This window comes from Etheostoma spectabile, chromosome 10 (assembly GCF_008692095.1).
Source record: "Etheostoma spectabile isolate EspeVRDwgs_2016 chromosome 10, UIUC_Espe_1.0, whole genome shotgun sequence".
Classification (NCBI taxonomy): domain Eukaryota; kingdom Metazoa; phylum Chordata; class Actinopteri; order Perciformes; family Percidae; genus Etheostoma; species Etheostoma spectabile.
The window spans coordinates 23,750,257-23,761,607 of NC_045742.1; positions in this window are offsets into that span (position 1 = coordinate 23,750,257).

Consider the following 11,351-nt stretch of genomic DNA (forward strand, 5'->3'; position numbering starts at 1 on the left):
TATGAACGTAAATACAAGCTGGACAATTATCCTATTAACTCACGCTGCGGGGGGGGGGACAGCTCTAGGTCTAATGTCCCCGTTTTAAGTTTTACAAAAATAAAAATATGATGTGTTTTGGAGGTAAATACGTCTATGAGCTGAAAATGTCCCCGGATTTTGTCAGAGAAAAAAGCTAGCTGTTCGCCGTCTCAGCCGCGCTTTGGGGGCGGAAGCATGCTGGGGCCTTGCACTGTCTCCTCCTCACCACCTGGGTCTCTGTCTAATTAATATGTATGTAATCAGGTAATAGCAGAGCGAGTGAGGAGACAGAAAATTAAATAGATGTGGTACTTAGGATTGACAGAAAGAATGTAGGACGGGGTAGAAAGAAGGAGAGAGATTTTCCTCCCTTTCTATTGAGACATTGGTCTGACGTTGGTCACCATGGTCCATTGAAGAAAGTGTCTGTGTGTCTTTTACTCTTGAATCCCCCCTCTTCTTTATGTTTGCACTTGGAAACGGGCTAGATGGAACCAGAACCAATCAGACAGAATAAGAACTTTTCCTTTTGTTATTTTCCTCTCCTTTTGTTAACTTATTTTAGAACATTTCGTACACAAGTCCCACAGTACTTATGCAACGCAAACGATCAAAGAAACTGATTCACACAAACTTATAAAGAGACCCAACACCAGAGTCTGGCAGGCAGAAAAACCCGTCCTTGGATTTGCGGGTTGCTTATTTTCTTCTAATTGAGACACACTTTGGCTAAAAGGAAATGATAATTTCAAAGCTAAAATTCCATATAATCAATCGGGACAGAATTGTTTTGGCTTTTGGAGGCACCACATGGACCTAAAGAGAATTTTTTAACAGCAACTATTGATGGCCACAGAAGCTTCTCAGCTTTGTGAACTATTTTCCTTATTTTCTGACCACTAGTTGGTGCAATTGATTTAAAGAAAAAGGTCAAAGGGGCAATTCAGTGTTTTTCAACCCTTTCTTGAGGCGTTTTGAGTGTTCCTACTTTTCTTTTTATTATTTATTATTTTGTGTGGACACTGGCTGAAACTCTATCCTTTTTTCCTACGTTTTTCCTGGCGACAGGACTTTGTGGGGCCAGAGTGTTTTTTTGGCGCACAGCTTCTTGACCCCCATCAGTCTCAGGTTTGTTGTTTTAACCGTGCACATCTTGGAATCAAGGCTAACAACCGGCGCTCGCCATGCAGCAGGTTGGAAACGCCAGGGCTGGGCACGGGAGCACAGAGAGCGTCCTGCCTGCATCCCATTTTGACAGGTGACCACAGCCCCCCCCCCCCTATGGAAGCTGCCAATGGTACCCCAAACGCACATACTCGATCAAGATACGTTAAATCTGAAGATAGTTTGGCTGGACTTTGTTTACAGCAAGGTTGCCATTCCCCTCCCCTTCACGCCGTTTTTTTGTGTGCACATGGACATGTTGTTGGATGTAAGACTGGCTTCTCCTCAGCCTCAGATACTTATTCCACGGCGCACTTGCCAGTTTTTTCCAGCCCTCTCTCAGCCCACTTTCTCAGCGTCCGCCGTAAAAACGCCGCTAATCTTTTCAACGCCTATTGTGCCTTTTTGCGGGACCTGCCTTTTCTTTTTGTGTACTTGGATGACGCCTGTAGCGAGCACGTCCAAATCTCAGCAACCTGGCCACTCCGAACCCCATTTTGAGCGCTTAGCCAACATGGGCTATTGTCAACCCTGCCAAGTGTCTGTTCGGTTCTCTCTCCACCATTGACTTCTTGGGACACTAAGTCACTAGGACGGTGCAGTCCCTCTCCCCAGAAAGTGGAGGTGGCCACACAGATCCCACGCCCCACTTCACTTCAATCCCTGCAGATTTCATCACATGGTGAATTTTTAAACCACCGCATCAGCCGCTCAGCTCATTCGCCCTTGCACAAGGCCTTGAAGATGCCTAGGCATGCCGGATTGGCAGCTGGACTGAATTGAGAGCGGGGACAAGCTTTTGCTGCCACTAAGGCAGCTCTGTGATGATCGCCACCTGGCACATCCTTCTCCCCCACGCCTCCATTGCCATTAAGAGAACGGACGCCTCAAAATACCCTGTCGGTGCTGTCTACGAGCTGTGTGTAGGGGGTGCCTGGCACCCGCTTGGTTTTCTTTAGCCGTCAGTTTTTGCCCCTTGAGGAAGTAAGCACTTTCACTGGGAGCTGCTGGTCTCTAGCCTCGCCATCAACACTTTTGGCACGTTGCCAGTAAGAACAACCACGTGGCGTACTGCCTGTCACTGCTGTTGGCAGGGCAATCCTCTTGGTTTGATTACACAACCGCCATGGCAACAAATCAACCACAGACCTGATATGCAACTCCTGAGACCTCAACTACAGGGCCCGCAGATCCATGACGGGTTTATTTCGATGTCAGCACCACACTCTTGTGTGAAGTCTCAACGGGATGGAAACAAAGTTTTTGATCGCCATCCATGGTTTTAATGTTGTGGTGTTCATGTTACCCATTTGGTCTGACCCTGTATGATTTTAATCAATGTTGTGTCTTTGTGTCATGTACTGTTATGTCACTTCTTTGCTACCTGCAGCAAAACTAATCATCCCTTGGGGACAAATAGGTCTTGAACTTAAACCTGAACTTCTTCCACCCAGGTTCGAAACGTCCCAAAGACTGGTTGTAGCAAAGTTGTTGGCACGGCCAAAAAGTGGTTGAGGGATTGGGCCGTGTTGAAATGCCAACGGGCAAAGTATATCCGCCACTCTAAGCATATTTCCACAGGTTTTGTACATGCAGTAAATCTTACTGCCTTTACACAGTTTGAAAATTACAGGACTATGAAATCCATTGCACGTTCTTACATAAGTCCTGTCTGCATGTTCTCCACTAAGGTACTTTGTGATTAGCAAAGAGCTGCCTGGCACATATAAGCTCTTTACATTGTTCCCAATAAAGTCGGAGGAGAACATTTACTAATCTTGTTTCTCTTTTTAAGCTTCATCAATTTTGAAACTAGCTATTGCAATAATATGTCTAATTGCCTCTGAGATCTGTCAATGCAGTGGGATATAAAACACTGATCACTGGATGCACACTTGATTTTGCTATGGTCACTGCCAGATATTTTCTTTCTTCTAAAGCTTCATTAATGAGCATTCGTGTACTCAGACAACTATATCAACATCTTAAACTTTCCTTTTCTAATTTGTTTTGTTTCTTTTTTTTTCTCCTTTTTGCTTTTTTCTTCCTCTTTTTCATAATCTTCATACTCTTTGATGGAGTGTTCATTCTTAGTTAACCCTTTTACATCTGATTGTTCACTTCAATTCCGTGATGTCTCGATTAGTGGATCCTTCTTTTTCTTTCTGTCCTCTATTTTCAGTGTAAGATGATGGCATATCAGTCTATGTCATATGCATGATATAATGGCCTTTGCTTTTTAGTTGTGTTTCCACTGTATGGTTGACGCATAGGCTACTGCTGAGTGAGACATGGATCAGACCTACATAATACCTGTTTCATGCACAAAAACCCTCTAAGAATGATTTTAATACTCCACTAAACTCTACTTTGCCTTTTTGGTGTTGGGCAACTTTGTTAATTGCACCACAGCAGTTCCGCTGGTTTTGGTAAGCGTGTGAAAAAAACTGAAATGAAAAATACAACACAATACATTTTTAAAACCGGTTTTCAAGGTTCATTTTAGCCCTCTTTCACCTCATTATACATATTTCCCCTTGCTCTACTTGAGAAATACATATGTCATAGCACGGTGTGTGGGAATAGACAATCCAGCTACACCCAGAGTGCCTACTCTCTGAAAAACTTTTAAACTCTCTCAATAATATCAAAGTTGGATGCGAGAAAACAAATCTTGAACATGAATCATGCCCTTGAGGCTCTGTCAGCCGCCTAACCATGAGCTTGGCCCTTCTCTGCAAACTTGCATAATGATTCCAAACCCTAGGTGACTTCCTGACACTTCATTGAATTTTAAAAAACAAGTCTTTGTGTTGTGAAAGGCAGCATGTCCAACTTTGAATCATGGCCACAAAAAAACTTTTTTTTGTCCAACCAGGACCTGGAAAAAGGCTTAGTTTAAAGTTTATCTCTGCTTTTATCACCTCTCGCATGAATTTTTAATTCCATGTTTTTCGGTTGACCATTCCACCCTCAACTCTAAAGGTAAAAACAGCCGCTTAGACTTCTAACTGGACGATAAAAGACAACACGTCACCCCTGTTCTGGCTCACCTGCGTGCACCAGTGAAATATAGAATTGATTTTGAAAGCTTTTTTAATCCCTTAGTATGGATTAGCTCCACAACACATTACTGACTGCTAGTATATATCCTTACTTCCCTTCCGGATTGCTCCGTGCCGCATGAAATTTCGGCGGATGCATGTATTTTCCGTTTCCTTCCGCTTCTTTGTGTTGGAATTTTAAACTCCAGGGGATTTTGAATGGATTTTTGACTGCTCCTCAGATCTCTCAGGGTAAATTGACACAAGCTAGCTAAATCGATCATAAATTATGCCATCATTTCCGAATTTTTGTCCGCCAGTCGCCACTAGCTTTGATGCTAACCGTCCATTGGTCACACTCCGAATGGTAGATGTGACCAAGATCGTCTATTACCATTTTAAACTGTTCTAAGAGAATAATTGTATTATGGTATTGAGTTTTGGCGTGAGTTTTGGCCTTTTTTTGAAGAAATGTAATAGTTTGCCTTTATACGGAGTATAATGTCAATTTTTGTCCTGGATAAATCCAAATAGGAGGGTTCGGTTTTAGACCACATTGCTGTTTTGTGATATAAAAAATTCTTTTGATTATTTGCCTAGTTATGTCATAGGCAAAAGCGTCTGGAGTTTTCTTTAAAGATTCTTTTTGGATTTTTGTCAACTGTATAGTTATAAGTATTTTTTGACTCCAAGACATATGAAAGTGTTTTAGACAGGAGATTTGCTTAGCTTTTATTGCTGTGTGGGATATCATAGCCTACATATCTAGAGATTCAGTTTCCATTTATTGAATTATTTGTCTTTATGGTCCCAAAACCTTTTTTACGAGTGTGACCTCACTGCACGCAAATATTCTTTTTTAAAGATTTTTTTGGGGCGTTTTAGGCCTTTATTTTCACATGACAGATGAAGACATTGAAGGGGAGAGAGAGGGGAATGACATGCAGTAAAGGGCCAAGGTCGGAGTCCAACCACAGCTGCTGCGTCTAGGACTAACCTCTATATATGTGCACCCACTCTACCAACTGAGCTAACCTGCCACTGCAGCACAACCATTCTAATAGCCCAGTTTGTCCTGAACCAAATTGTGTTTGTATATCAATTGTGCACAACAGGGTTGATATTTTACAAGGTATTTTAGAAATAAAACCAACCGGACCGGAGTTGTCAAAAATTCTCATTGTGCAGCGGGTTAAGCAAAATGTGGAAGTATCAGTAACATTAATTGGTTATGTACATGTCAGGTGAGCTAGGCTTTTATGCATTTCTTTCACAGACCCTATAAAAATAACGTGTAATCACTTACATATAGATGAGCCGGATATTGGCTGAAACGAGTCTCCGTACAGAAAAGCCTTTTGCCGATACAAGTATTGTACGATATACGGTCTGTATTTGTGCTCGGATGTGGTAGCGGACCGTGTCTGCGTTCTGTGATAGGCTATTGTCACAGCGCCCTCCCCTACACACACGCTCTGCTCACTCACACCCAGACACTGAGAAAAGAACATCTCCCTCCCTCTCCTCAGTCCTCAGGTCTGTTCCGTTACGTTTATGGTTTTCTTCACTTCAGTTTGTTTTTTACTTCAGTTTGTAGTACTTACTAACCAGTAGATTTCTGGTAAACTGGCTTTGTTCAGACACGGTGCTTAAAATTCAACTTGCGTTGCGTCTCTGATTGTTGAGTTTTTTTTTTATCAAATTTATTCATCCTTTGATCCGTAGAACACAGTACACCCCTCTCTCATTTCTTTCTCTCTCTCTTCTCTCTCTCTGTGTCTCTCTCTCATCTCTCTCACGCAACACACACACACACCACACACACCTGGTGTGGAAATAAAAAAAAAGAAGAAGCCAAAAAAAAAAAAAAAATCACACTGAATCAATAACAAAATTTAAGTTAAAACAAGAAAGTTATATTGAGTATAACTCTGTTCATTACTTTTTTCATAATTGCAACCCATTTGTTGTATTCATTTTGCAAAACTTTCTGTATAAGTGTTTGTTTTACCATGCCACATCATTGATCTGAAGCTTGATCTGTTCATGGAAATAGTTCTTCAAATCAGCATAAATAAACAATTTCGTCAACCCATATCAATTGCATGCTTAAAATAACCATACATGTTAAGCCCCGCCCATTTCAAGACAACCAGACCCTTCCGGGTTAAATCTGACCACTTAGGCCCGCCCAGTCCGAGTACGATCCGATACAGATAATTCTGTGTAAAACGGATACGATACAGATAATGCTGTACTCCTCATCCCTACTTACAATAATTATATACAAAAGGTATTGCCACGTTCATACACCCCCACCGCCCCAGACACCGCCCAACAAGCCTGGTCTGTCCCAGGTTCTTTCCTAAAAGGGATTTTTCTTTGCCACTTGCTTGCTCTTGGGGGAGTTACTAGAATTGTTGGGGCTTTGTAAATTATAGAGTATGGTCTAGACCTACTCTATCTGTGAAAAAAACCATGCTGTACATAGTTTTCAAAAAGAACTGCAATAATGCAAGCACAATTTATTTCATAGCAACATGCTCTGCAGCGAGTTCAATATGCTAATACGTCTAAACTGGACTCAAAATTCAACAAGTACACCATTGCCATACATGTGTCTTAAGGTGCCCTTTCACACAAACCATTTTTGCATTTTTTAAAATACGTGAGTCCTACGGTGTTTGTTTATGCCGTGATGGAAATGAACTCTACATTCTCTTCCAGCTTAGCCACTGAAAAGAAATAACGGAGAATCGTCCAATTACAGAACTGGTCAGTCTGATGTCATCATCATAAATGAAATCACCGACTGAGGTGATTGGAAAATCTTCAGAAATGTACACCATATTTGGCTGCTGGCATGCAACATCTAACAATGGCATTTTTACATGTAATTTGTCAAATGGTAATCTACACTTGCATGTACTGTACGTTGTAGGCCTATACGTTGTGAGCAACATAGCTTGTTATTTCGGCTTCAGAGAGCCCTGGGTTGTTGAAAAAATGAGTGGTTATTACGCAAATTACTTAAAACTGCTTACAGGAGAGTAGCAAAGCAGTACATTAGTGAGCAGACCAGCAGCTTCGTGTTCTGTCTGCTTTGTAGCGAGCATAAATCAGAAATCACATTGCTATACAGTGGTTAATCCTTTCTGACTTCTCCCTCCGGAATGAATGTGCATACCATCGCTTTTTTAAGGATTGTTTTACCATCTTCATGCATTTAATGGAGAGCGGTGACACACAAACGACCATGGTCAGATTCAAACCGCGGGCTGGCCGCCAAGGACATTCTGGCGTTTTCCGGGATCCCACAATTTGCTGCTGCCTTATTGAAGTAAAAGTACCATTCCTGGCCAGGACGGCTTGTACAGCGGAGTTTTTGAACACCCTGTGATCACCCCTTCAGCAAGAGGTGAGACAGCGTGTAGATACTTAAGTCAGTAAGTATAGGAAGTTAATGGGCCCTGTAAATTGTGTGGAAATGGTAGTAGATACTGTATTGGTATACATTATATATATATATATATATCATGTTATAATATATATATATATATGACGGAATCTGTGTCCTATACCCACATGTCCCTACTAGATGAAGGCAAAGTGATGTGAAAAGAGAGGGTGGAGAAGAGAGAGAGAGGAGAGAGAGAGAGCGCAGAGAGAGAGAGAGAGAGAGGAGCGAGAGAGAGAAAGGTGTTATCCATTGACCTTGCAGAGTGGAACCAGGAGGCAAAGCAACATTGGTATTTAGCCCCCCACGTGCCCAGGGGCAGTCATTCATTGTGTGTGTGCCTTTGTGTGTGCGACCCATATGCTCTGTCACCCCGGGGGCCACAGCAGCAGTCAATGTCTTTACAATTCAAAGAAAGAGATTCATGCATTTGACGATTGAAGTTCTGTTGACATCAAAAGCAATAAACTCAGAGAACTCCTCAGGGAGTTTGCCTAGACAGGAGAAATGTTATTTCTCTCGCCTAAGAAATGGCACGGCGAGATGATCGTTCAAGTACAGTGTAGTATGTCCCTGCACTCAGAGCCAACACCCAACAAATTTGCTGGGCTTAGACAAAAAATCATGTTGTTAATAGGTTCTACTATCTATCTTCCTTAGAAATAACATGCAGGGAGCTCTGCACGCAGAGTGCTATTAAATTTCTTCGGCTCAGCTCAGTTGACTTTAATCAAGTGCACAGTGTAGAATTCACTGGCTATGATCTAAGCATGCACATACTTTATGTTATTGCCTTTAGTTCTTAAGTCTGTGTGGATTGCGTCCTGCGCTGCCCTCCCACGTCACTTTTCCCCCCTTTGACTCAGCCTACAACACAACTGCAATGTAATATTCTGTCAAGTTGTCTGCATTTCAAATGACGTAAAGCCTTAACAGCCCCCGCTGTCATTGTTTGGCCAATTACTTCTTTAAGCTCCCAGGAATCAGACAACAGATTACTGATTTGCCTATACGGATTAAAGAAGTGAGTCTGTTATTTGATTTGTTCATACTATCTAAAGCAAGAGAACTTGTAATCCTATGTTGTGTGCCGCATGTGTGTGTGTGAGTGTTGTGTGTGTGTGCTGAGCGTGTTAAAAGTGTGTTTGCTCTTTCTATATATGAAATCAACATATCCTTGCTCTATAAGCCACACAATAGCCTCTGTGATAGACAGGAGCAAGCTTAGTTTTTCTCTGCTCGCCTTGATCTCACAACACACACCACACACACACACACACACACCCACACACACATATTAATTCATAACACTTGGATCCTAATAAAGGGACACATATCACACATTTATACAATGATGATGTTTCACCCACTTGGACCCCTGGACTATATCGTCAAAGTGTGTTTGCATTATGCCGTTTCTGTGTGTGTGTATGTGGTGTTTGTGTGTGTGTGTGTGGTGTGTGTGTGTGTGTGTGTGTGTGCATATGCATATGACTAACATCAATGGTAAGAGGTTGGACTTTCACACAATAGTTTCCATTGTCTGTCAAAAGAAGAGAAAACCCTCATCAAAGCGAGGATCAAGGGGACAGTAAAAATAGCCCACACAAAGACTGATGCAAAGATTTTTTAGCTGTAGGCTGATGAAAACAATGGGCCCTTCTATCCCCCTTCATCCAACACTCATTTCTTTTAAGCTTCAAGCATTTCATCCGTAAGCTGCCGAAACCTTGTAAGTCCAAATTGTGTTTTATTACTGTATCAGTCAAATTTAGGATCATTAACGTACTCAAGGTTATAAGGTTTATTTTTTTATTGAAAGTAATGACTATGTAACGTCAACAACATTAACATGACCTTTTACTGTGTCAGAAAGAAGTTGTCATTACATCAATGCTTCTCCTCCTACTCCGTTAATCAATAAGCTAACGCATCTTCAGTTAATCTTTGTTCATTTTGTTTTTAGATCACTGTTAGTTTTTTAACCATGTTTTGGGGTCTAATATTTCGACTTTTTCTACGGTAGTTTTAAATTGTTTATGTGCTGTATTTTTTTTCAAAGCTGTGAACTTGCACGTATTTTGTATCACAGTGTACTGGGGAATGACAAATAAATTAATCTTGAATCTTGAATGTCCACGCTGCACTCATTAAGATCTCATCTGAACAGATTTATGTCATTCAAACAACTTTTTGTAATCTAGAATTTATACAGCCAACTCAAAATGACAGGTTTTCAGAGAAACCAAACTAAAGCTTGGTTGCAACAGTTGCAACAATTAGCTGCGGTTAGTCGGTTAGCTCCGTCAGCTCCAGTTAGCTCCATCATTCAAGATATGGATAGCAACTGCTACGGAGGAGGGATAACAACAGACTCTGGAAATGACGTCTGGGGGTTTCACAGTGTTTCGGGGGTTTATAAGTACAGTTAATTTCCACAGCAGACCACCAGCACCCTGCTACTACTAGCGATAGCCTCTGAGCCTGAAGTGAAGCGTGACACCGTGTCATGCTAACCTTAGTATCTTTCTAACCCTTGTGTTTTCTTCATGTAACCATGAACTTGTCCTTCCAGGTCAAATTGAAAGGGACTTTTTTTTTGTGCTTTCCCATTTTTTTGTCGCTTTTTTTCTGATTTATTTCCCACTTTTTCCATGTTTTTTGGCGCTTTAAAAAAAAAAACCTGAGCTGTTTAATAATAGATTTCATACTATCTTGGAATTCATGGTCAACGAACCTCATTTATATCAAATTATACACAGGTCTTTATTTAAAAAGGCTAATTTGAATAATTTGACATATTAAGACCAGAGGAAGTTGAGAGATCATAGAGGGTGTCTATGGGATGTCAAAGTTTAGTCCTGGAACATCTTTTGAACCATTAAAAAATTAAATGCTATAATTAAATAAACACTCAAAAAATGCAATGAAAGTAATCATTATGTTACCTGAAGAATGTTGTATGGAATCATCCATGTGTGTTTTTGGGCAATTGTGGTGAAAGAAATCCACATTTCTGATATAAAACACTTTGAAACACTTTGACACTTGAGTCCATATTCAGATGTTCATCTACGTTATGTTAATGTTCATTCTCTATATGGGGGTGGCAGAGCTCAGTCTGTAGGGTGTTGGGTTGGGACCAGAGGATTGCTAGTTCAAGTCTGCATACGTATAACATACTGAGCCCTTGTAGAGTTCAGGCCTGTTGTAATAACCGAGAGTGTAATTGTAATTTCTCATTGGTGGACTAATAAAGGTTCATTATTAGTAATAACTTTTTTTATTGTTACCAGCGTTGTTGGGCGGTACAGTCCATCTGTGTGCACTCATGTCCTTAATGCTAATACTAACTTATTCCCTGAGTCCTTCTGTCTCTTGCCTCCAGCTTTCCTTAAATTGTGGTAGCACTAGTCGTTGCCGTGGTCCAGCTGTTAGTTGCCACTCTCATCACACCAATTGGTTATTTTGAAAAAATCATATTATGTATATCTGCATCACTGTCTCTGTGTCCCGCCCAACAACAACCAGGGTCTGTCCGAGGTGTTCTGCCTAAAGCTTGCTCTTGGGGGGACTGTTGCGTCTTTTGTAAATGATTAAAATCGTAAAGTGTCCTACATAACTTCCTGTTATGATCTAATATAAATGAATTAAATGTTCCACAG